This window comes from Ischnura elegans, chromosome 2, assembly GCF_921293095.1.
Source record: "Ischnura elegans chromosome 2, ioIscEleg1.1, whole genome shotgun sequence".
Lineage (NCBI taxonomy): Eukaryota > Metazoa > Arthropoda > Insecta > Odonata > Coenagrionidae > Ischnura > Ischnura elegans.
The window spans coordinates 137,991,232-138,015,583 of record NC_060247.1 but is presented as its reverse complement, the minus strand read 5'-3'; the positions used below and the strand labels follow the sequence as shown (position 1 = coordinate 138,015,583).

Sequence of the window (24,352 nt, the reverse complement as noted above, 5' to 3'; positions counted from 1 at the left end):
TTAAACGCGTGGGCACCGCCTGCAGTGCTACGGTATAGCGCTGTTGCAGCGGTTCAGTACCTATTTGTGTTTACAGGGTTGTCTTCGTCAAGTCGCTGAACAGCCTCCATTGGTCTGGATCATTAATAATCGCTAATGCCCTCATCAGCCTTCAGTATCATTGCAGAAAATCATATCATTTTCATCATCAGTTGAAAAAAATTGAGTGATGGTTGACTGTCTGCCTCTGTAATAAGAAACATTCACACTATCGGCCAAAAGATTCCACTGCTGCAAGTGCGAGCCAAGAAGTTGTGGTTTACACTTAGGTGAGTCTAACTCTTGTATTAGATCACTCGGGACCTCTTGTGTTATGGGATGAGGTGCCCTTTTTGACTTGTCTGGGGTTCTTCCACATCAGGGCTGTAATCTTCATCTTGGTGGCTAGGACCAGCTTCCACTTACGGTGTAGTTACGTTCACTAAGACATCAGAATCATCGAAGGTGCTAGTAGCTTCATCTTTAGGGATGGGAATAGCATCACTATGCTTCACCGGGCGAATTGCTGATGGTAAATTCGGATAAATAAATAAATAAATTGAGGATTATTTTTTTTAAACCCATAGTATCGGTTTGGCAAAAATAGCTATCCGTTTAACGGCAAGTGGGTTCAACTAAATCATTGGCACTCCGAAATTTAGGGAACGATTTCCCAAGTTTAGCCATTCACAAATCTTCTATGACAACCACTGCAACAAAATTAGTGCAGCCCACGATTTGTCTCGGTCACCAATTTTACACTCGAGATAAAGTTCATAAGATTTCCGCACAATTGCAGCCATAGCTTTCCTTTGGTCTTTAAACACTAAATAACTAGAGGTATTAGGGAATGAATTGGGATGATTTATGCAAGATCGGGGAACGATCGCGAGAAAACACTTTATCGCTTGCAAAATAACAAGCTAAATCGAACTTAAGCTAGAAATAAATTGGAAGACTATAACCCGACACCCAGGAAAGAGCGTGACATACTGAATAGACCTATAGTTTATATAATAGATGAACATCCGCAAGTGTGACTGCCAAGACTCATGAAGACACCTTAAAACGTGTCGAATTGTGTCAAAACGTGTGGTTAGTAACTCTTACAGTGCATTCCCCAATTTTTACCAATATATTTACAATGTATTTCCCAACGTTTTCGAATGTATTTAATGGAAAGGTCTCAGCTCTTCCTTTAAGGAGGACAACGAAGTCAAATCATGAGCCCCCAAAACGCTGTTACAATAACATTTTGACAAATATGATTTGTTTCCAGATTTTTTTGGCAGCTCTTTAAACCACCTCCTATACCCACTCGTACACCCCCCTTACCCTCTTAAATTTTATTCTTTATTAATCCTTCACAAAATGGGGAGGGATTGAACAGTGTATTCATCCCTTTAAAAACTTTCCATTAGCTACCATATCGTATGCAATAAAAAGCGAAGAAAAATGGTTATTTCCATGTTTTTTAATTTTTTTTTTTCAATTTTCACCCCCTAAATCTTTTTTACCCCAGTCAAGTTTCAGTGGCGTCTTGCCCATAAGGACTCTCGGACGCCGCCCCTCCCAAAGATTTGAAAAAGGAAAAAAATAAATACCCATTAATTTATAATTATACATCTAAGTAATCGAAGTTTTTTTTCAATCGCATGCATCGAGAGTGTACGAAAAATACGAAAAAAAATAGCGCGAAAAGTTCGTATTTGTAGCCGCGGGGCGCTGGCCAGAACGTCCCAATCCATCCCAATGCAGTTATATGGAGAGTGGTAGTGGTGGGGGCTGATGGTGCTATGACGCGTCTAAGGCTGTGCCTTATGGGAGTCTTGGGACGTCGTCCGGACATGCGCAGAGCGACGAGTGTTTTGGCATCGCTGCGCCGGCCGGAGCGGCGGGCGTATAATCTGGCACCTGCTTGGTGTTGCCATAGAATAGGCTCCTACGGAAACAGAATGGTCTCTGTTCTGGGTGTAGTCATACGATTTTAATTTTAAATTACTGTTAAGTATTGCTAAAGAAAATAAATTATTTCATTATGCTTGCATTTTCGGGCGTTCGAATCCCGGAACACATAAAATCCGACCAGTTAAAGACCGTATTTGACGCAGGAAAACTATTCTCGAGTATTTGCCACAGTTCCACAATGTAGTCCTAACTTCCCGATGATTAGAAATGCGGTACCTATTCTTCAGATAAATTTATCAAAAGACCTGCAGTATTGGAAAAAATCAGGTAATATTTTCCAGTACTGATTAATAATTTAGGAAATAGGTGCGTGCGTGATAGTGTGAAGGATTGAACATGATTTAACCCGTAAAACGTGACTTTAAATAGAGGAATTCAATGAATGTCAAGAAGTGCCGCGTGCAATGCACCTTTTGTGTACAGTTTCATCATTTTTCTAGCCGCCCATGTCCTATTACGTAGTTCATGTTCACCTAATTCCTCATCGGCAGGGCGGTAGCTGTCTGACGGAAAATGTCCACTTGGGTCTGATTTAAGGGGCTTCGAAGAGTTTATCTGAGTGCGGAGATCCTTACAGCTCCCATCTGTGGCTTAGAGCCGTCTTCTTTTACGTTCCAGAATTTATTTTCTATTTTATCATGGCAATGATTTCGAAGGCACGGTTATTCCAAGTGCGACCCGTTGGCGTTTCGTGTGTTTACCACATGTGAATCTTAGACTCGAGGAGCTGGTAGTTACGTCTATCGTTTGCTTGAATGCCTTTACTGACCTTAAATTCGTCCCTCAGCTGAATCAGGATTTGTGGACCACGGCTTCTATATCTCTTGAGTCGTCCTAATAGTAACGGCAAGACTCTCGGAAAGAACGGAGTGAAATGAGTTCAGACATCATTTTCGAGGAGTTAACTGTGCGTACTTGCAGATTAAGAAGTTTCTTAGTGCTGTGTGTACATTCAAGAAGGTAATTTAGAATTCATCAACTGTGCTCCTTTTTGTTTTCAATGAAAGTGTAGTTTAATAGGGAAAAATTGTCCCAATTCTGTTTGGAGGCACCTTGTTCTCCTTGATCGTATTTTTCGTTGGCCTACATTGTGTCTCCCCTTGTTTATTAAGTAAACCCAATCATAAGAGTCCTTTTCTTTTTTAAAGGCTAAAAGTATTAGTACCTCGCGACCCCCCCCCCCCCTTGAATTTTACTGTATGGGACACTGATCAACATTGAAACGAATAAACACATTTACTACAAGCACGATAAAAGAAGATAGACTTAGTGCCCTTGCCAAGTGTTCAATCGAAAAAAAATTGTTGCCCGGAGCTGATTTCAACGAACGTGTAATTAATCACTTTGCTGTACAAAGGAAAACAAGGATGGACTTATGCTACCAGCAATATAACTAACGGCAGGTAAGTAGAGTATTTCAGATTTGGTGAAAAATGTGTGAGAAATGTTTAATTATTGATTTGAAATCATACAGTATTCAAGAAACAACGACAACACAGCAATCGAAGGTTACACCTGCCATAACGTCAAATCGCGCGCATTCTGAAAGTGTTTCTTGCCTGGTGGAGGTCGTTGACACTCCCTTCCTACTCAGGTGTTACAAGTGTCATTGCTTCCTAAATCATTGCAAATATTGTATAGATTTGACAAATAACGCATTATGATTGCAAAAACGAAAAAGAAGTCTATTACGGTCATATCCGCGCGAAAAATGTAGGCGCTAAAACGAAAAGTTAAGTATTTTCGTTTGTATTGGTAAAATATCGCAGCAAATATATTTTTATTCTTCAAGATCATTCATAAGTCAATCGAGAGTCCGGACTAAGCTGATCCGTATGACCGAGAGTCTACTGCATTTAGTATTTATTAATCAAGCTTTATTAGGGAAACTAAGTATTTTTGTTGAAAAAACGGAACATATGGTATCACAAAATTTAATACATAATTTGCGTTAAAAAACTCAATAAAATACACAAAATATTAAAAATTTATGACTCCTGTGTGGAGTGAGCCCCCCCATCATTTGACTCGGGACCATCCACCATAGATTCTCCTCCAAAGCCTCAGAGAAATATATACGAAATATTTAGAACTAATGGACATCCAATTAATATCGTCGGGATTGAAGGACGAAGGATTAATAAAGGCAAGACACAGACGAAAATATATTTCATTTGAGTATTTAATTTACATGGATCGATTTCAATTTTATTTGGGTTGAACAATTGTCGTGTTCCACCGTTTCTTCAGCGCATTCCATGCCGAGCCCAGGAGGCCGCGCTTTCGGCTCGTTATCCTGTTTAATGTGGGGATTCCCCTTCCGGTCCCCTTCGGTTCCGGTCAGGCCTATTGGCAACTGGAAGGAAATCCAGGTGGCAGCACTAAGTTAGGTGTCATGGCCGAATAGGGAGGATCGCCCACTTTAGTACGTTTGTTTGTGTGGAACGATAGCCTGCGAATACCCGAGTTTTATGTTCTTATTGAAATCGTCATTGTTCTTATTGACAATTGCATCTGGAAGGGAATCCAGGTGACAGCACTAAATTAGGTGTCATGGCCGAATATGGAGGATCGGATGCATTAATTAGTACGCTTGTTCGTGTGAAACGTTAGCCAGCCAGCACTATACCGTTTGGCCAAATATCAATGGCATTATGATGAAAAACTTAGAAGGAGAAGTTCATGAGCAACAAAATGTGCGGCGTTTATGATTGCACCGACTAGTGTGAGGCAAAAGCTATCTTATACATAGATTCCGCAACACCCCTAATTTGGGAAAGAAGTGGGAGCACGTCATGAGAATGGGCAAGAGTGAGCTAGCATGCTAGTTTTATTTAAGAAAAAAACAAGAATGGGTCATAGAGAAACATATGAAGGCATGACACCTTCATCGTATCATTTAATGCCTACTTAAAAATTGTTCGCGTAAGTATGGAGGTGTCAGAGGATGAGATGCAGACGGAAAGAAGGTTGAACAAACTTGCAATAACTATCAATGAATTTTCAGATATCCAATAAGCCAGGAAAGTTAATGTTGGGGAAATGATTCGAATCGCGACAACTGAGAATTATATTAATATTCCCGGCCGACTACCCACCAATAGCCGGGACTAAGTCTGCTTGAGACAAGTAATTTCTCCCAAAGCCGCACAAACTTTTCTGAGGCGATCCCCCCAACGATCGCCGGGACATCTTCCGCCCGGGGGCCCGTCAAAACCGGGTCGGCCCTTAAAACATCTGTCTCTTTCTCATTCAATAACTAGGCCCTGCTCTTCCGAATACGATGCGGTGCGAAACCCCGACGTTTCTAAGGCCTGCGTGCTTCGTTGGGTTAAAGGATTTCTCGAGTCGCTTTGCCCAAATGGCCAAAATTCCGGGGCCGAGGCACGGAGACCCTCGCGCGACCCGTCTCGCCACTTCCCCATCGATCTTCGCTAGCCGGTGAGAGTCGAGTGACTCCACATAGCAGTCAAAACGCCAATGCAAGGGGAATTCCACTCACGACCACACCGACGTCGAATTCCCTTAAGAACAATAGATTATTGAGGACGGATGGCTTATGTGAGTAGATGCCTATCATATTGTTTGATGATTTTAATAATGATACATCTCTTGTAATAGATGGTTGATAAAATCGTCAAACAATACACACGAAAACGGAAAAAGAAGCGCCAATTTTCTTCTGAAAAGCTTGTATCTCGTGTGACATGCCATTAATAACGCTTGTTTGTATGCTAAAGCCCATTGCAAGAACCAAATACTCCAACAGTGCTTCAACCATGACAGGTTACAGCATTCCACCTCATAGCCCTCAACGAGGGACCTCTTGATGTCTCTATTGAACTCCAAAACGTCAGATGTGTAGAAAATTACTTCATCCATTATTCACAACTGAGATTTACCATATACATCAGTATTCGCTTCACAAAATTGCTGAAAACACATCCGTTTCGCACACCGCTAGGCTGTAGCATTAGTAAACAAACCGGCCGATCCTCCACGTCTCATTTCTGAAATTGGCCACCAGATGTCAGCTACTTTGATTCCTGTTGCCAATACCACGCACCCCCGAGGTCAGAGTAGGGCCGTGACCCTCCTCTGGCCCCGTTCATTCTCACTCACTCCACAGCTTGCTGACTGAGGTACGCATGGCCTCCTTTAATACTAGTATTAAAGAAGGTCATGCAGGAACCACTCGTGGAAGATGTCATCCATCGAGAAGTCACCTCCAGCCATCAGGCTGCGCTCGAAAGACCCATGGCCCCTCTCAACCAGCGGCTGAAAGTGGTGATAGGACTCCGAGCCCTCACCGCGGCCATCGTGGGGGACAGGTAGAAGCTCCGCCTCTCCTTCGTCTTCTATGTCCCCCAGGTAGCCCTCCTCCGAGATTTCGCTGGACGCATCCAGCGAAATCTCGGAGGGATCATCTCCCTCCACAACTCCCTCCATCACTGCTTCAGCCAGGACCGTCACCTCCTCCTCCGTCTCCTCCTCCTCCTGGCGTCCGCAGCAGCAAAGAATGCAGCCCATTTTTTCTCTTAGAAATGGCTTAAAGATAGCAAGTCCACAACTAAGCAGCTAAAAAGGGCAAATGAGGAACCCGAGAAGTGGTCTCCATGGAAGTCCCATTGTTGCTCAGCGCCAGAGCCTTGAACATCTCATCCATGCTAACGAATGAAGGGTACTTGAAATCAATTGTTTCCTCCGTCGTGATTCAGATTTTAGAGTAATCATAAGATTAATAAAGTTGAAAAGAGACATGGTATGATACAATAATTAATCCTTTGAATCGAAAATTATTTCGATTTCAAATTGAAATCCCTCGTTTTTATTGATTTTTTAAATTTATTCTCATGTGAGATATCAGAAGCTGGTTCAATTTAACTTTGAATGAAGGTATATCAGTTATTATTGCTAGCGGAGGAAATTAACCATAAAGAAGTGGTTTGGTTACTCACATATTATATATTTAAATATAGCGAGGTGGAAATTGCCATTACCTCGCAAAACAAAAAGTCGTAATACCTACTTCGACATTGAAGTGCAGTAGTCCATACGTCCTTCCCCAACCTGATTATTTCATATTGGAACAAGTAGAGCTCCTTCCGCATAGATATTGGATTTCCCCCAGTGACGCACCGACATCATTGTAGGCTTGGGACACTGCTCAAAATAGGCCCTACCCACTATCAGAAATTTATCCCATTCATTTTTTAAATGCAGAGAAAACTGGAAAAAAATTGGAATATAAGTGGAATTTTCGAAGTGGTGCGACCTTTGGAAGTTCCTCTGTGCTATAAGTTCTATTATCATGATATTTGAATTTAGATCATTAAATATGTAGGTAAATAAAAACAGTTCTAGGTCCGGATAATAATTAAAGGCGAATTTTTGAGTTTGGTTACCAATTGGTAAGAAGCATTTGTGGAAAACCCCGTGCGAGCTACTTCGTAGAAAACGTTTGTGTGGAAGTCGAAGGGAAGCGATACTCAACAGTGCAAAGAACCCTTCCAAAGATCGAGGCAATAAAGCAATAAGCGGCATTTCTAAACAGGGAGAGTTATGAAACGAGTACAGAACTTCATTAACGCTAGATAAGCATCATAACACGGTAGTTGGGTTTTCCGGTGCAATAGGGATTACCGCGGTCGGCAGGGTAGTGCCCGCCGACAGTGGTCACAAATCGAAATAAGCTGGCCAAAATTAATAACGTCGTAATTTTACCTAAAATAGCAACAAAAGTGGAAGTCCCTTGCTGATTTTGATCGTCTGAATCTTGTTTTGGCATTATTTTTACGATATCTCTTCATGTTAACATTTTTTGAGCTGTTATTATTTAAACAATTTTTAGAAAATCTCGATATAGACGTCATTGCCATTGGCGATAACTTGGTGTTCATGGAAGGCTTAAAACTGTATAAATTTAAGGTAAAAGATGTATAAATTGTAGTTAAAACCCATTACAGAATTTACGACATCAAATTGGTGAGATTCGAACCCGCGACCATCAGCAATGTCAGTGAGATACCAAAATCGGATAAAATACTCACACTCACTCAGTTTTGTCTTCCAAGTATTTGATAAGTCACATTAGATGAAATAAAATGACTGATATTAAGAAAATTGAGGAAATTAATGATGGAATTGCAATAAAATCACTTTCATGTAGGTATCTCAAAAAACGAATTTTAAGAATCGTCTTCCGATGTCGCCCCATCGGACTCATCGTCGCTCTGCGAATCATTTAAAATTAGCAAATTTTCACCTCACCTGATAGGCCGACCTCCTTGTTTTGTAACTCCTGTTGTAATTAAAATGTATGATTCAGATATTTAAAGGAGTCTTCGAAAGATATCTTCATAATTTAACATTGTTGAGGATTTTCTTGTACGCTGCTCTCGGAATTTCCTCAAGTCTATGTTCCTGGCCTCCAATGCTTCCTCCGCTAAAACTTCAAATGTAAGAAAGGATTCTTTGGATATTGCTGTTCCTTGTATCAGCACTTTATGCACCATGAGTAGCATATAATACCAACCACAATCGATGTACAGCTCAGCTATTCCCATGCAATACTAGCTGAAGGCTTCATTATTTATCTCATTGGCGCAGGATAGAGATTTTAATATCACTGAAGGTCTATGGATAAGTCTTTCATCGATACCTGTCGTTAAAATTGCAAATCACATAAATAATTACATTTCATACACATGAAGCATTTGTTCTTAGATTTTTTAAACTTATGGAAACGGTTCCAATATTTCTTACTTATTGACTATAATTTTATATTTACACGTAATTTCATCTCATCTTAAATGAAATCCTGAATTAAAACTCCACTTTAAAAAATATGATGATTGAGATTTAAGAACGATTATTTTTACACGCTGCATATATTCGCGTACAATATATGCGCGGTAGTCAATTACACTCACTAGATGTGAGAGGGAGATATTGATATACTTCTGAAGGGAACTTCATTTCCCTCTGCAGCCAGCTTTTGAACGTCTCTTTGAAATGCACATCTGTCCTCGAGCTTTGATTCCATTTTCTCAGGTATTTCGGGAAAACATCCCAGGTAAAAATATTTGGTCTGTAACTGAGCTGGAACAGGTCTGGAACGGGGGTGGAGCTAAAGGTCTGCAGCTGGTCTGGAACTGGGAAGAAATTGAAACATTGCTCCAGACCAGTTTGGTCTGCAACTGGTCTGGACAACGGGTGGGTAAACTGGTCTGGACCCAGGTCTGTAACTGATCTGTACTGCTCTGGAACTGGTCTGTTCTCAGGGGGACTATGTGGTCTGGAACTAATCTGTTCTAGTGACTAGTTGGTTTATACTACTTAACCTGAGACTCAGGATAACTAAAAGATCAGTCAATCTCATTGATCTGACTGGTTCAGTTCAGCTAGTAAGGAAAAGGGAACAGCCTAAACAAATAAATCTGAGAAGCATACTGAAGGCATTTCCCAGCCAGCCAAAGATGACAGAGATAAAGGCATACTCTCAAAGCTGTAATCTTCTATTGTTACAATAGCATTCTTACTTAATCAATTTAATAAATTGTTAATTTTGAAAAGCGATGATACATCTCTATGGATGTCTTCAGCTATAAGGGGCAAGAAAGTTTAGTAATTCTTACAACAATCAAAAGCTCAGAGTTGATGTATCTCCCGATTATGCCAGTATGAGTGCAAATGGAATTCAGAATTTAACAAATGTCAATCCGATCGTAAGATATTCATTGTACTCACACATGGCAACTGCATTTCAGCTGTGAACTCCCATCAAAGTTCTAAGTTGATAAAACATGTTAGCATATGACTTTTGACAAACCATCAATAACATATCCCCTGCAACAGGAAATTTTGGATTCGTATAGAGGTGGATGATTTTCTATGCAATAAAATAAATCTATACAGGCAATTTAACATTTATTGATGTACTCAAAACATTCTCTAGTTATAGTAACACAGTTAACATGTATTGTAGTAGAGAAAACGTCTAGTGTCCATCGCCATCAATCCTGGAAAATGAGAATTGTAACATTTAATAACCAGCTAAGTAATAAGTACTCAAAGTAACTTAAAATTGTTCCACATATTCTCTAATATGGTTATTCAATTTCAAGAAAAACCTTTCATGCACGAATGAATTTATAGTGTGGCTAATACTTTATTATGCCATGAAAAACTGCTAACAATGTGGTTTCTAACGCGAGAAAAGTAACTTGAAATATTTCAACTTAATCGATCTGAATGAATTGTATTTTTAATATACAAGTTAAGCCAAAGATCAACCTAAATTGTAATCACAGTGAGAACGTAGTAATAAATAATCTTTTATAACTATTGGGTTGAAAGAAGTAGTTCATTAATTGCATTAGTCCTAAAAATTGTTGATACTCAAGTTCGTTGATTTACTATGGATTGTAAAAATATGTTCCATGTACTTACATTAAAATAGTCAGCGCAGCAGAGATGGGTTGATGCTGACCAATGCATCTTCTTTAAATCTCTACGTGCTGCAAGGAGCCACTTTTTCCGCAAACCCGGTAAATAAAAACTTTATCCGGCGTTGATTTCATTGTGATAGTATGCAATTGGCATGAAACAGTATTTTTTTCGATTCCTTTTAGGAAGTTTTCACTTTGAAAAACGTTATATTTTCCTCATCCATACGTTCTTAAACATACAGTTGCTTGTAAAATACGGTTTTAAGGCACAGATTAATTCACAAAGTCGGAAACTACTGTATCTACGAGTGTAAACAAAATTCCAGTGCCAATGGCTGTTAGGTCACGTGGTATAGAAGATGGCCGCTGGTTGTTTTGGCGCAAGTTTCAAAATACGATTTTTAATACGTTATATAATGGGAAAAAATTGTAACTCAAATTTTTAATCCGCAAAATATGTATCTACCGCAGTTACTACATTCTTTTACAGAACTAAATTTCTCTGGAGCAGGTGCACCTGCTTCTTATAGGTGCGAGGTGTACCTTCACGAAGGTACCTGAGGGACTTTTCAGATATTTTCCTCTTCAACAAATGCTTTAATTTTAATGGGTTACTGAAATGATGCATTACGTTCACCTTATTACCATTTTATACACGGTGTTCTGAATTAAGATCCATTTGCATTTGAGGGGGCAAATAGATACTTAAGTATATTATTTTATGCTTCCATAGCCCAAATAAAGTGTGTTAGCGCTACTAGCTGGATGATATTAAATTTTTCTTACAATCAGCTCATTAACTGCACCTCTTCCCTACAGAAATGCAATGCAATTTTTTGAAAGAAGTAGGTATGTTAGTATGTAACATGTAAGTGTAGATGTTTGGTGAGTGAAGGAGATCTTAGGAAAGGTAGTGCCATGGAAGAATCCTTCTTCCATGGTAGTGCTACCCTTGCCTTACCCTCCCTGGAATGTGGAGCATGGGTTGATGGAGGGTTAACTACACACCATGGAGGGTACTACCCTTCATTTACCCTATGTCTACCCACCATGGAGGAGTTCATTTTTATTACAGTGGAAGTTGCGGGCAAAAAGTTTTGCCTGAAATTGGTAAATACATTGGAATTAGAATAAACCATTGCAAATTATTTTATTGACTGCTAACTACTTTCCAAAACCCTATTTGATATTTCAACCTTCATTGCTTGTGCAATCATTTAGAAGTGATATTTTTACTATTTTACCAAGCTTGCTTAAATGCTTAAAGTTTGCATCATAAATTGAGACTAATATCAGACGTACTTCTGATATTAGTCTCAATTTATGATGCAGCCCTTTCTAATGCCATCCAAATAACGCAACTCTCCACAAGCCATGATTGTGGGCAGTGGGTACCTTTGAACCCATGTGAAATTCATCTATGAAATAACAAATATAAAATGGTAACCCTTCTTGAAAAAAAATTAATGGACATTAAAAATTGACCACTCCATAGCCCAGGATTCCTAATTCCATTAAGTAGCAATACCTGATATACATTATAATAATTTCACTGTTACAAATAAATTTAAGAGCAATTGCAGATGACCAAATAAAATATCAGATCTCATGTCACATCAGAATCCAGACCAGTTGACTCACTTGGAATTTTTCCAGAATAGTTCCAGACCAGTTGAAACTCATAGAATATTTCAGCATAGTTACAGAATAGATCCAGACTAGATGCAGACCATCGAAAATTACAGTACAGTTACAGACAGTTGATCCAGATCAGTTACACACCATCGAATATTACAGCACAGTTACAGACCAGAATTCCAGACTAGTTACAGACCATTTTCCTTTGCCTCTCTGAAATCCAGACCAGTCCAGTTCTGTTACAGACCAGTTACAGAACAAAATTTAGCCTTTCAGACCAGTTACAGACCAGATCCAGATTAGTTACAGACCAAATATTTTTACCTGGGATTCTTCGCGTAAAACGCGTCAGAATATTTTTGGTATGTTTGATTTCATTCTGTCGAAATCTTGTTTTCAAATATTCCACGACATATTCCTTCTTCTTCGCTTATGAATATTCTTTTCTCTCTGTATTTGTATCGTACACCGCAAGGTACGAAAACATTTGCGGCACCCATAAATCAAATTTAACAGGTGTACTTACGGCTGAAACGATGAATGTGATTTCTAAAAGTTGTCTATTTTTAACCAATAATAAACCGGAAATTATGAGTTGACATTGAATAAAAGACATACAAGCTCATATAGACTTGCCTCTGAGTTTCCGGCGTATCCTGAAATTTGCGTGCCAAACATTGGCAAACCAAGTGCTTTAATTATCTGGACAGGAGAAGTTTCTCGAGTTAGCCGTTTTACCAAAGTTCGGAGTACAGCACTTGTTCAATAAGAAATTCATTAAATAAAACTGAGTGGGAAATATTCACCACATCCATGCAGTGAATCTGGTGCCGGAGGCGGTCATCCTCATTCCGTTATTATATGAGAAAAAATGCACTTGCAAGATGCACGCTTCCCTGGTGGGTTTAGACGAATTTTTCCCTCCGAATTCCATCCTATCTACGTCTATGGGTTGTTTGAATGATCCTGTGAACAATCCATGGCATTATGGATCATTTATTACTCTTCGCGCCAAGACCTTATTTCGGAATAACGTGCTGACAACGCTGTACAGCATGTAAAGGATCTCTTCTCCATAAAAATATGGAGAAAGTTTTGCAGAGAAAAGCATCTTGTGGTTACTGTAAGGTTCTCGCATAGTGGCTGAAGTAGTTGCTTTTGATCACACATACGTTTTCTCATTAGGAGCATTGAAACCGGCCCTCATTGGTTTCATGAATATTTGAAAGTGAGTGCACAAATGAGAAGTGTGCATACGATAGGCGTGAAGCACTTGATGTATGTAATCTTACAGGATGTAGAATTATGCTGAGTATACACCATGCGGGTTCGACCACCGATACAAAAGTATTTTAGCGATAATGCCATTCGGTCTTCCGCAGGCCGCCGGCCAGCCGCCTTCATCGGAGCGGTGCACCGGTCAACTTAAAACCCTCTACATGTCGGATAGGCAAGTATAGGCAAGATTTTTTTCTCCCTCTTCTTGTACATACTTTTCCCAAGGATTCAGCATAGGAATCTTTGAGGAGCACGGAGGAGCACAAAACTATATCGATACATTTGTCTAAAAATAGGCCCAAAAATAGCTAACATTACAAATAATTAAATATTTATATAAGCAATTCTGAAACGAACAAAAAATACTATGATATTGTGAAAAAATATGCAAACTTATGGAATTAAAATTGACAGATGAACCCCATGAAATTAAAATAGTCATTTATTAAGTTTAATTACCCTAAAATCGACTATTTCTACGCCTCGGGCGTTTTAGGCTGAACATGCCCATGTTTGACGGGTTACACAAGTCAGCACAATAATCACACAGACCAATAAGGTAAGAAATATTGTAGGCCATATCTTGTAGAATCCGAATATATAATTCAAAACTTCCTCTTAAAAAGTCGAAAACATGACTTTTGGCCAGCTTTTTTCGATTTGAGACCACTGTGCAGCGCTCCGATACACGTGTGCCCTTTTCAGCGTTTGAGCTGATGGCAGCTACATAAGGCCTTGGAGAGTAGGGATAGCAGAATATGTGAGTTTATAGTTGTTAGAATTGGGTTTTCGAAGAATTAATATGTAATGTTTTGCAGCCGCCCGCTAACCGAGACAAGAATCTGACTTGCCTGAGAAATCGTTGAGTCCATCATATGTCTTATGAAGGAAATCGTTACGTGCCCTTGGAAAAATTGAAACAATAAGACTAATATGGAATGCTAAATGTATGTAGTGTACGTAAGTGTAGACTACTTTCATTTCGTCTCACTTTTAGCGAATTATCCTCGACTACAGCTAAGACTGAACAAATGTTCGCATCTAACCACCGCGTTGGGCGGTTGGACATTCACGCACATAACTTGATAGGAGAGGCGGGGTGGCCAATTGGGGCAAGATTTTTCAATTGATAACTAAAGTTGACACTTTATTTTATAATGTGGAGCTATAAACACTTCGTGAAGCAAGGTGAAAAACATAGAGTTTTTCTCTACATTATGTAAAAAATACACGAAAAATAGGACATTTTATTTGTTTAAATAAATGTTTTAAAAATTATCGCTAGAATAAAAAATTTCACTTTAAATGATTGTAAAAATGTTCATTATTATTATAGAATGATTTTGATTCAGGCATATTGAAACATAACGCAACAGTAGCAAAAAACATAAGTCAATTTTTTGAAAAAATGGGAAAAAAAATTTGAGATCATTTTTCATTAAATTGATATACCTCTTCTGCTTTAAAAAAATGAGTTAAAAATAAAATTAATTCAGTGATGTGGTCATGGGTGATTCTATAATTTGGAAATATAATAGTTTTTTTTAGCAACAAATTATTTCAACTCCGAATATAAACCAATGGGGAACATGCACACTTTTTTAAAAGTACTAGAACAATAAGATACTTACCTCAAATGTACTTGCCGAAAATTTCGCGGTTGAATAATGTTTTATTGCTGAAATATGAGTCATTAAAAATAATCTTCATCGACTGTTTGAAAACACGTGACGGAGCGTGCGCACGTTACATCACGGCACGGTATCCACTGATGACAGACCTAGGAAGTGGATAGAAAAACTGTCCATGTGGGGCCTCAAACGCATATTTGGCGAATATAATTGCTGTTTTAACGTCAAACTTCGGATTGTGAATATTTTGGGTTGCCAAGGCGTTGTTGAAATAAATAAAGGCCATTGTTTGGGGAGCATTGGAAAAAATAAATCCAAATAAGTTGATTGCAGATTGTGATCTACATTACACACCTACATCATTTGCTTAATGCAGTAAGTGTATTGCAGCGTGGACCTTCAATAGAAAATCGTGTGAAAACCATATAAATCGTGTATCCCATATAAAACCATATGAAGTGCTCCGTCGTCTAGTACCTCTATTTACTCGCCGGAGAAGTTTTTTGCTTGTGTTCGAAAGGACATAAATAAGAGGAATAAGTGGTTAATGATTCACAGAATGGAGTCAAATGCATTATCTATATTGTGAACGGGATATCCTCAACGTAAGTACACTCTTAAATCATGGTTACCGCAGGATTTTATCAAGTTACTTATTTCCCTTTGTAAACAACTCTATAAATTTACCTATCATTCTACCCATTGTAGGATTAAATTATAAGGAAAGTGGTTGTTTACGAGAATAAATACTGATTACGATTAAACCACGGAGAAAAATAAGGAATGTAAAGGGCGGCCGGCCTCTCGTCCAAAGGAGCCCCTAACAAGGAATATTCACGAAGTGTCTTTCGCCGATATCGTTCAAATTTTGTTGGATAGTAGTGTTCCATAATAAAAGCACATTTTAAAATTTTCTCGTGCCCTTAAGCCTTGTGATATCAAAAACAGGACATAATAAAGGCAGTTGAATTTTAGTCTTGAAAGCGAGTGTGTCGTGATTTCCCTCCATCCTTCTCCTGTGAATCGGCGCGCGCTACAGGAATATACTAGAAATATGAGGCTTTTGGCAAGGTAAATTCAACATTTATTACTGCGATGCCCATAGCGTTCGCTGCATGTCAACGCAACACCTAAAATTTCGACTCGTATTGCAGTCGGTCTGGATTCAAAAACAGGAACTCGAGTAAATACAGCGTAAATAGTAAATGAAACTTATTTCTTTGCCTATCACATGCTTTTTTATGACCTTTTAACGATCATTTGGATCTCATTCTTGGACAATTCTCGCGGTTCATACATTAATGGCCTTTCCATCTGATCCTTCCTTTTACCCATCCCCTTTTCTTGTGTTCCATTCTTTCGCTACCCATATCCAATCAGTGAGATATCAGGGTCAAGCAAGATCATATCAAATCCAAATAACTATCGGGGCCGTACGTAAACAAAGAAGTCGCCTATACAAGCCAGATGAAATGAATGTGTCGTTTTCGTGTACCGTGTGACCAGGTCTTTAGCATGGATGAGATGTTCATGGCTCTGGCGCTGAGCAACAATGGGACTTCCATGGAGACCACTTCTCGGGTTCCTCATTTGCCCTTTTTAGCTGCTTAGTTGTGGACTTGGTATCTTTAAGCCATTTCTAAGAGAAAAAATGGGCTGCATTCTTTGCTGCTGCGGACGCCAGGAGGAGGAGGAGACGGAGGAGGAGGTGACGGTCCTGGCTGAAGCAGTGATGGAGGGAGTTGTGGAGGGAGATGATCCCTCCGAGATTTCGCTGGATGCGTCCAGCGAAATCTCGGAGGAGGGCTACCTGGGGGACATAGAAGACGAAGGAGAGGCGGAGCTTCTACCTGTCCCCCACGATGGCCGCGGTGAGGGCTCGGAGTCCTATCACCACTTTCAGCCGCTGGTTGAGAGGGGCCATGGGTCTTTCGAGCGCAGCCTGATGGCTGGAGGTGACTTCTCGATGGATGACATCTTCCACGAGTGGTTCCTGCATGACCTTCTTTAATACTAGTATTAAAGGAGGCCATGCGTACCTCAGTCAGCAAGCTGTGGAGTGAGTGAGAATGAACGGGGCCAGAGGAGGGTCACGGCCCTACTCTGACCTCGGGGGTGCGTGGTATAGGCCTGACCGGAACCGAAGGGGACCGGAAGGGGAATCCCCACATTAAACAGGATAACGAGCCGAAAGCGCGGCCTCCTGGGCTCGGCATGGAATGCGCTGAAGAAACGGTGGAACACGACAATTGTTCAACCCAAATAAAATTGAAATCGATCCATGTAAATTAAATACTCAAATAAAATATATTTTCGTCTGCGTCTTGCCTTTATTAATCCTTCGTCCATCAATCCCGACGAGAGTTATTGGATGTCCATGAGTTTTAAATATTTTCTATATTTCTCTGAGGCTTTGAAGGAAGATGTATCCCCTCACTCCCCCCATATTTACGCCACTGTCAGGAGACATCAATGCCTGATGGAGACGAGGTACAACTGGATGACAGGAACGGAAAAGGAAGACCACGAATAGACTACGTGGAACAGATTAAGAAGGACGTGAAATATAATATATACCTAGTTGTCAAAATATTAGTTGACGAGAGAATTAAGTTGAGATCTGTGTGTAAAAAACGAAAGAAATAACGACAACACAGCAATAAGGTTACATCTGCAATAACAAAGCGCGCGCATTCCGGAAGTATTTCTTGCCTAATGGAGGTCATTGACACTCCCCTCCCTCCTCAGGTGAAAAAAGTGTCATTTCTACCTAATTAATTTGCAAATATTCTATAGATTTGACAAATAACGCATTATGATTGAAAAACGAAAAAGAAGTCTATTGCGGTCATATCAGCGCGTAAAATTTAGGCGCTAAAACGCAAAGTTACGTATTTTCGTTTGTATTGGTAAAAAATCTCGCAGCAAATATATTTTTATTCTTCAAGATCATTGATCAGCACAATCGAGAGTCCGGACTAAGATCCGTATGACCGAGAGTCTACTGAATTTAGTATTTATTAATCAAACTTTATTAGGAAAACTAGGTATTTTTGTTGAAAACAACGGAACATATAGTATCACAAAAATGAATACCTATATTGTCTTAAAAAAATCACTAAAATACACAAAATATTAAGAATTTATGACCCCTCGGTGGAGTGCGCCCCCTCTGCATTTGACTCACGAGCCGCCACTGCCGCCATGAGCGACACCTATGCTTTGCTGACAGGTCCCGTTCAATGATTTTCGGAGGCCCATTTGGTTTGGCTGTTTGGTTGAATATGTTTTCAGGGAAGAGATTATTGGTAGGTACTTCCATTTCAACTGTGTCTTTTACGTGTCACCATCATGAGGAATGCCATTCGTCTGGCTCTTGCCATTCGGCCCATCTGACATGGGTGGACCTACCGGGAGAAATTGAGAGGTTTGAGTAGTATGGTAAGCAGAGGATAGTGTGGTGCTGAATTCCCTGAAAGCAATGTTGTTACGCTCTTTTACATCCTGTTGTATATGCGACCATTCACTCACGTGTGCCAGTGGTTTTGTCATCATTTGTGTGAGTGATTGCCTACTATTTAGGATGCTGTTTCCCACAGTCTTGCCACCTTAACAATCGCAGTGCTGTGCTGCAGGATGAAGTAAATTTCCGCATTCTGTTACGGTATGTATCAGCAATAAACATCCTCTTCTGCGTTGACTTTCTTACAAAAATTGCTACTAATCCACTTAGCTAACAATACCAGTAGCTCAAGGGTAGTGGGGTAGCTCAAGTCTTTCAGAGTCGCTAATCTGGATTTTTCATACCTTTACTTGCAAATCCCAGGATAATCCCTAAAACTCTGAACAGTATGAATTTATTCTATTGCTCTATTTAGTGTCAACTGCCACATTCCTCATAAAAAAAATTCAACTCAGAGATTTACTGAGACAATCCTTTCAGATATTTTTGTGAAATAACCCCAATATAGGCACATACATTTATTCAATAAATATTTGATTATAAGTTACATTGCACATCACTCTGTATAAAAACTTCTCAATCAAATTGGCAGAATTATTTCACCTCTCAACAATAACAAAGTATTTATATTAGGTACGCAAGAATAGTGCTATCTACACGTTATTTTCTGACAGTTAATTGTGCAAAATGTTAACATTATCGTCTAATATTAAGAAATGCAATTTTTCGTATCTCAGGAATGATTTTGAATGACACTGTGGATAAAATCATGGATTTAAACTCTACCATAGGTAATGCTGTTTTTTCATCTGCCTTCCACATCAGTAGACCAGATATAATTGTTATATTGTTATTTGTATGTAGAATTCATTGAAAAATGCTACTCATTCAAGAATTGAAAGAGAAACAAATGTGCATAGGGGGGATTAGAGTGAATAAACATTCTTGACTCACCCAGCACAGCTGGTCAGCTATCAAAAATCCTCCAGTAGTACTATCAAGTGATGCACACCCATTGTATGGAGTCTTTCTCATGTAGAAGGAATGATCCAGTAATGAACCAACTGTAATATTTAATTTAATCCAACATTTAATATAATTGTTTCAACTCTCTCTCGTAGGATATTTTGTTTTAAAAATACCTATTTGATCTGATAAGGGTGTGCAAACATTGACCATGATGGAAAATGCAAGCCAAATTTTAACCCTCAATCTTGAGGAGATAACATCTACTATTTCTTATCTGCCAGTGTTCAAAAACCATGTAAAGAATTTACCTCTTGAAAAAGCGTATTATTGCATTTCAGATTTCATGGCATCTAAGTGTGAATGCTGTCATACTTAAACTTATTTTATTTTACTGAGTCCTGTTATGTTTTTATTCAGTCAGTCTCCTTGGAGTGGCATAAGGTTTGAAAGTCATGCCGAATTTGTCCTTGGGTAAATGATGAGCTATTTTCAGAGAAAGTGCATCGAGGTACGTCACTGTGCACCACCGCTTCTTTTTATCCTCGTCCGCTGAGAACATTTGGTCGATAGCCAATCTTCTCTGTTTTTTAAAAATCAGTTTATCTATTTAATTTTGAGAATAACCGTTGGCAGAAGCAAATTGTTTAATGGTGGTGATTTCTTTCTTAAAGTCTTCTTTTGAAAGTGGTATGCTTAACAGGCGATGAATCATGGAATGAAAAGCCATAAGTTTGTGTGAGTAATGGTGTCTGGGATGACATGATTGGTATCACAGGGTTTCCGAAAAATGGAGAAGGAATGCCGGCATTTATCGAGTTTGATTGTAAGATCCAGGTAATTTAAGCAATGGTTGCAGTCTCTTTCACAGGTAAATGAAATTGTAGGATGGATATCATTCAAAAAACTCAAGAACATATGCAGTTGCCGATCAGTTCCATTCCAAAGCACAATAATATCGTCAACGTACCGGTACCAGTATACCACAGAATTTAGTATGCTATGTCTGAGCTAAAAATTTTCCTTTCCAAATTATCAACAAAAACATCTGCCAGCAACAGAGAAAGTGGTGAGTGTTGTGGAATTTAAATATGTTGCTAAACATGTGACCTTATTTTGTCCACTTCCCATTATCCCCTTCACTACTTGGTTTTAATGTGTTTTTTGTTTTTACCACACTATTACTTCCGGTTACCATTTTAATATGCGTCTATGTATTTTGTCGTACTGCAATAACCCTAGCAGTCCTATGGCATCCTGCGCCTTATTGCACTCCCAACAGGTCATGGGCCCAGCAAAATAACCAATTTAGGACTGTGAAATAAGTTTTCAATTCGAGTGCGTGCGTATGGCGTAAAGTGAATAATTACTAGCCGAGCACATGGCCGCGATAGCCGTTTAAATCTTTAATAATCCAGTGTTGTGTTTCCTCTCCATTCCAAAATGCAGAGTCAATCGACAGCTTTGTCGTTTCAAATTAAAAAGTTAACTGGTGCTGAAGATTATAAAACATGGTGCTTCGCTACTCGAATGTACTTAACACACGAGCGGTTATGGGACTACGTCATTAATGCGGTTGATGAAATGGACTTTAGCCAGGAAAAGAGTGAAATAGCTCTCTTGAAAATTTGCCTCCTAATTGATCCTTCTCTGTACGTGCATGTTTCGGAAGCGAAAAGTTCGAAAGAGGCTTGGGATAACCTCAAGGATCTCTTTGAGAGTAAGGGTTCTGAGATGAAACTGTCAAATTATATGGGCATGTCAGAATATATTACTGACCTAGTGAGCACTTCCCAGAAGTTGAAGGACTTGGGTTTAGAATCACGGGATGAGTTGGTTGGTGCAATGCCCTGATAAAAATAAACTCCTCCATTAAGGAGAGGTTTACCCTCCATTGAGGGTACAGGAAGGATAGGTGTACCCTTCCCGTACCCTTCAGCAAGGGTACACGAAGGGTATTTTAGAACATTGGTGGGTACCCTCTCTCCTTCCTGGAGGGTACGGGAAGGGTTTGGCCAGCCTCGATGATGGGTACAGGAAGGATAAGTGTACCCTTCCTGTACCCATCACTCTAGCGATGTCTCATTGTCAGCCACACAAATAGGTTACATCCTAAAACGTGAATGGAAGAACTTCTAAATGAGCTTTTTTCACACAATTACAGAAACTATTGTGTACAGTGGCGTAGTCAGGAATTTCGTTTGGGGGGGGGGGTCCAAAACCAGGTGGGAAAAGTTTTGAAAAACAGGATAGTAAGTATTGGAATTCAACTTATTCTAACACTTTTCATAATCGAAAAAACTTCAATAGTGAAATAAATATTTTTTAAATTCATTATTTTTTAATATTTTGATTTCTATTATAAAGGAAAATAATTGTGTTTTTATACTTCGGAGGGGCGGAGGGTCCGAACCCTCCGGACCCCACCCCTGGATACGCCACTGAATATGTATATTATTGTTTTCCTTAAGGAAATTTTAAAGATTAGTTGTGTAGCCCGTCTATATTTGCTTTCAAAGACTGCTTACGTTCTTGTACGGAACTCAATACTCTTTAGCAGGTGAAAGTAGCTAAGGAGAGTCTTTCAGGATATGTTTTCTTCAGTTATAAACACTAAGTCCCAAGGAAGGGTACACGAAGGATTTTTCTCTCCTTCCCTTACCCTCAATGGTGGGTAGAGGAAGGGTACACAGATGGTAAGGGAAGGAGTTCCAAGGAAGGGTACACGAAGGATTTTTCTCTCCTTCCCTTACCCTTAATGGTGGGTAGGGCGTTGGTTCTGCAAGGGTAACTACCCACCATGAAGGATGCCACCCTTCCTGTACCCTTCCTGTACCCACCATGGTGGAGTTTATTTTTGTCAGGGTGATGCTGACGAAACTAACTCGGACGTATGAGCCTATGGTTATGGCGTTGGATCACTCCGGCAAAGATCTAACCGTAGATTTCGTCAAGTCCAGACTTCTAGCGGAGGAGAGCAGACGGGCCATGCATACTCCCGGTCATGCAGCATTGGCGGTTCACAGAGGACCACGAGAGCCAGCATTCGCGAGACATCAGAAACCGTCGTACAAGTGCGGCTTTTGTCATAAAGTCGGACACAAAAAGGCGGGCTGTTATGCTAAGAAGAGAGCGGATGAGAGGAACAAACATCAGCAAGATGGGGAATTCAAATTTACACCCCACGGTCACAAGAAAAAACCTGAAATCATCGGACTTTTTTCTGTGGCACTTAGTGCTGGAATTCCGAACTCAGGTTGGATAATGGACTCTGGGTGTACTAACCATATGGCGAAGGATGGTAAGATGTTTGTTGATTACCATGAAAGTATTACTGAAATACCAGTGGCTGTCGCTAACAACACTCTTTCTCATGCTAAAGGGTCAGGTTCTTGTAAGGTAATTGTTGCTGATGGTACAAAAATTGTTAGTGATGTAATATGCACATTCCAAGTTTAACTGCTAATTTAATGTCCATTTCCAAATTATCTGAAAAAGGATTGATTTCTATTTTTTCGTCAAAAGGTTGTGCAGTGTATCATAAGGATGATTTCAATGTCAGAATCCAACATGGCAGACTTCGCTCTTGTGTTAACTTCTCCGTCTCACTATAACTATTATTTTCTGTTTTAAAGGGGTAACTGTTGTTATATGTAAGAGCTTTACTGAGAATTGTGACGATTTTATAGATGTGAAGGAAAACGTTGTGCTGGTGCTGAAAAAGTTTTCTTGCTGCTGAAACTATTTCCGATCGGGGGTGGATGGAGTAGCTCTTGGTTGGTTATTGTTCTCAGCTTATTTCTTATTTCCGCTACTTATTCTATTTGTCCATTACACTACCATTCGACTGATAACTTATAATATCTTTTTAATGGCTCTCGATAAAACAGTATGTGCGATATGCATGAAAAAAGTATTAGACAGTGAAAAAGGTATCCGATGTGATAATAAATGTGATCGCTGGTTGCATTCAAAGTGTGCTGGCCTCTCTGACAGTGAGTACAAGTCACTCTGTAATAAAAATGAGAAATGGTATTGCAGTCGAGCCGCGATTGTACTCCTGAAGATGAAAATCCTCTGATCAAGCTATCAAACCAATTGGCGTCCCTAATTCAAAGTGTTTCTCAACTGGCTACTAAGGATGAAGTTGGTGCAATCCACAGTGGAATTGAGAAATTGAGGGAAAGCATAGAGCAGCGTCTTGCGAATTTTGAATCTCGTGTTGATGTTCTTGAAGTTAAGATAAAGTCCCTAGAAAATGAGCAAAGTGCTTCTGGTCTTAATGTCGAAGACTTGATTGGTGAAGTCAGTGATCGAAATAGGCGTGTGCTCAATGTTCTTGTGTTTAATGTACCAGAAAGCCAGAGTAGAGATCTTGCAACTAGGGTTAACTACGACGGGAGCTGGATGCTTGAGCTCGGACATGCTATTAACTACACTTTGGATTTTGAAGATTAACTACACTTTGGATTTTGAAGTAACAAAACTGTACAGAATTGGAAGACCTAAAAAAGATAAAATCCGCCCATTGAAGCTGGTGTTCAAAACTCCAACCGAGGTCAAAGCCTTCCTCGATAAATTTGCTGATGCCAAGTTAAAGGAAGACGGAGGCAAATTTTCTACGGTTGGTGCCTCCAGGGATAGAACTGATCGGGAGCGCAAGCACTTGAGTTCTCTGAGAGATGAACTTGAGAGGCGGCTAAAGGACGGCGAGAAGGATCTCACTATCAAGTACAAGAACGGAGTGCCTACTATTGTCTCACTTCCAAAAAACGGTTAAACACCCCATGTAACAAGTCAGTTTGTGCCTACTATCAAAACGTGAATGGGCTACGGAGCAAACTCACTTTGCTAAAAGAATCAATTACCTCTAGTATTTATGAAATCATTATACTCACTGAAACAAACTTTTCTTCTGAAATTCTTACTTCCGAACTTGG

The 24,352-nt window shown here is 39.6% G+C and overlaps 1 long non-coding RNA gene across 1 annotated transcript; it reads right to left on the bottom strand.

Moving 5' to 3' along the window:
* Nucleotides 1-9,898: 9,898 nt before the first annotated feature.
* On the bottom strand, nt 9,899-11,564 carry LOC124174155. The gene is made up of 2 exons (XR_006868887.1): nt 10,438-11,564; nt 9,899-10,007 (listed from the first exon to the last, which is right to left on the bottom strand). It is a non-coding gene; the product is annotated as an uncharacterized LOC124174155 (long non-coding RNA).
* Between the last annotated feature and the right edge of the window lie 12,788 nt (nt 11,565-24,352).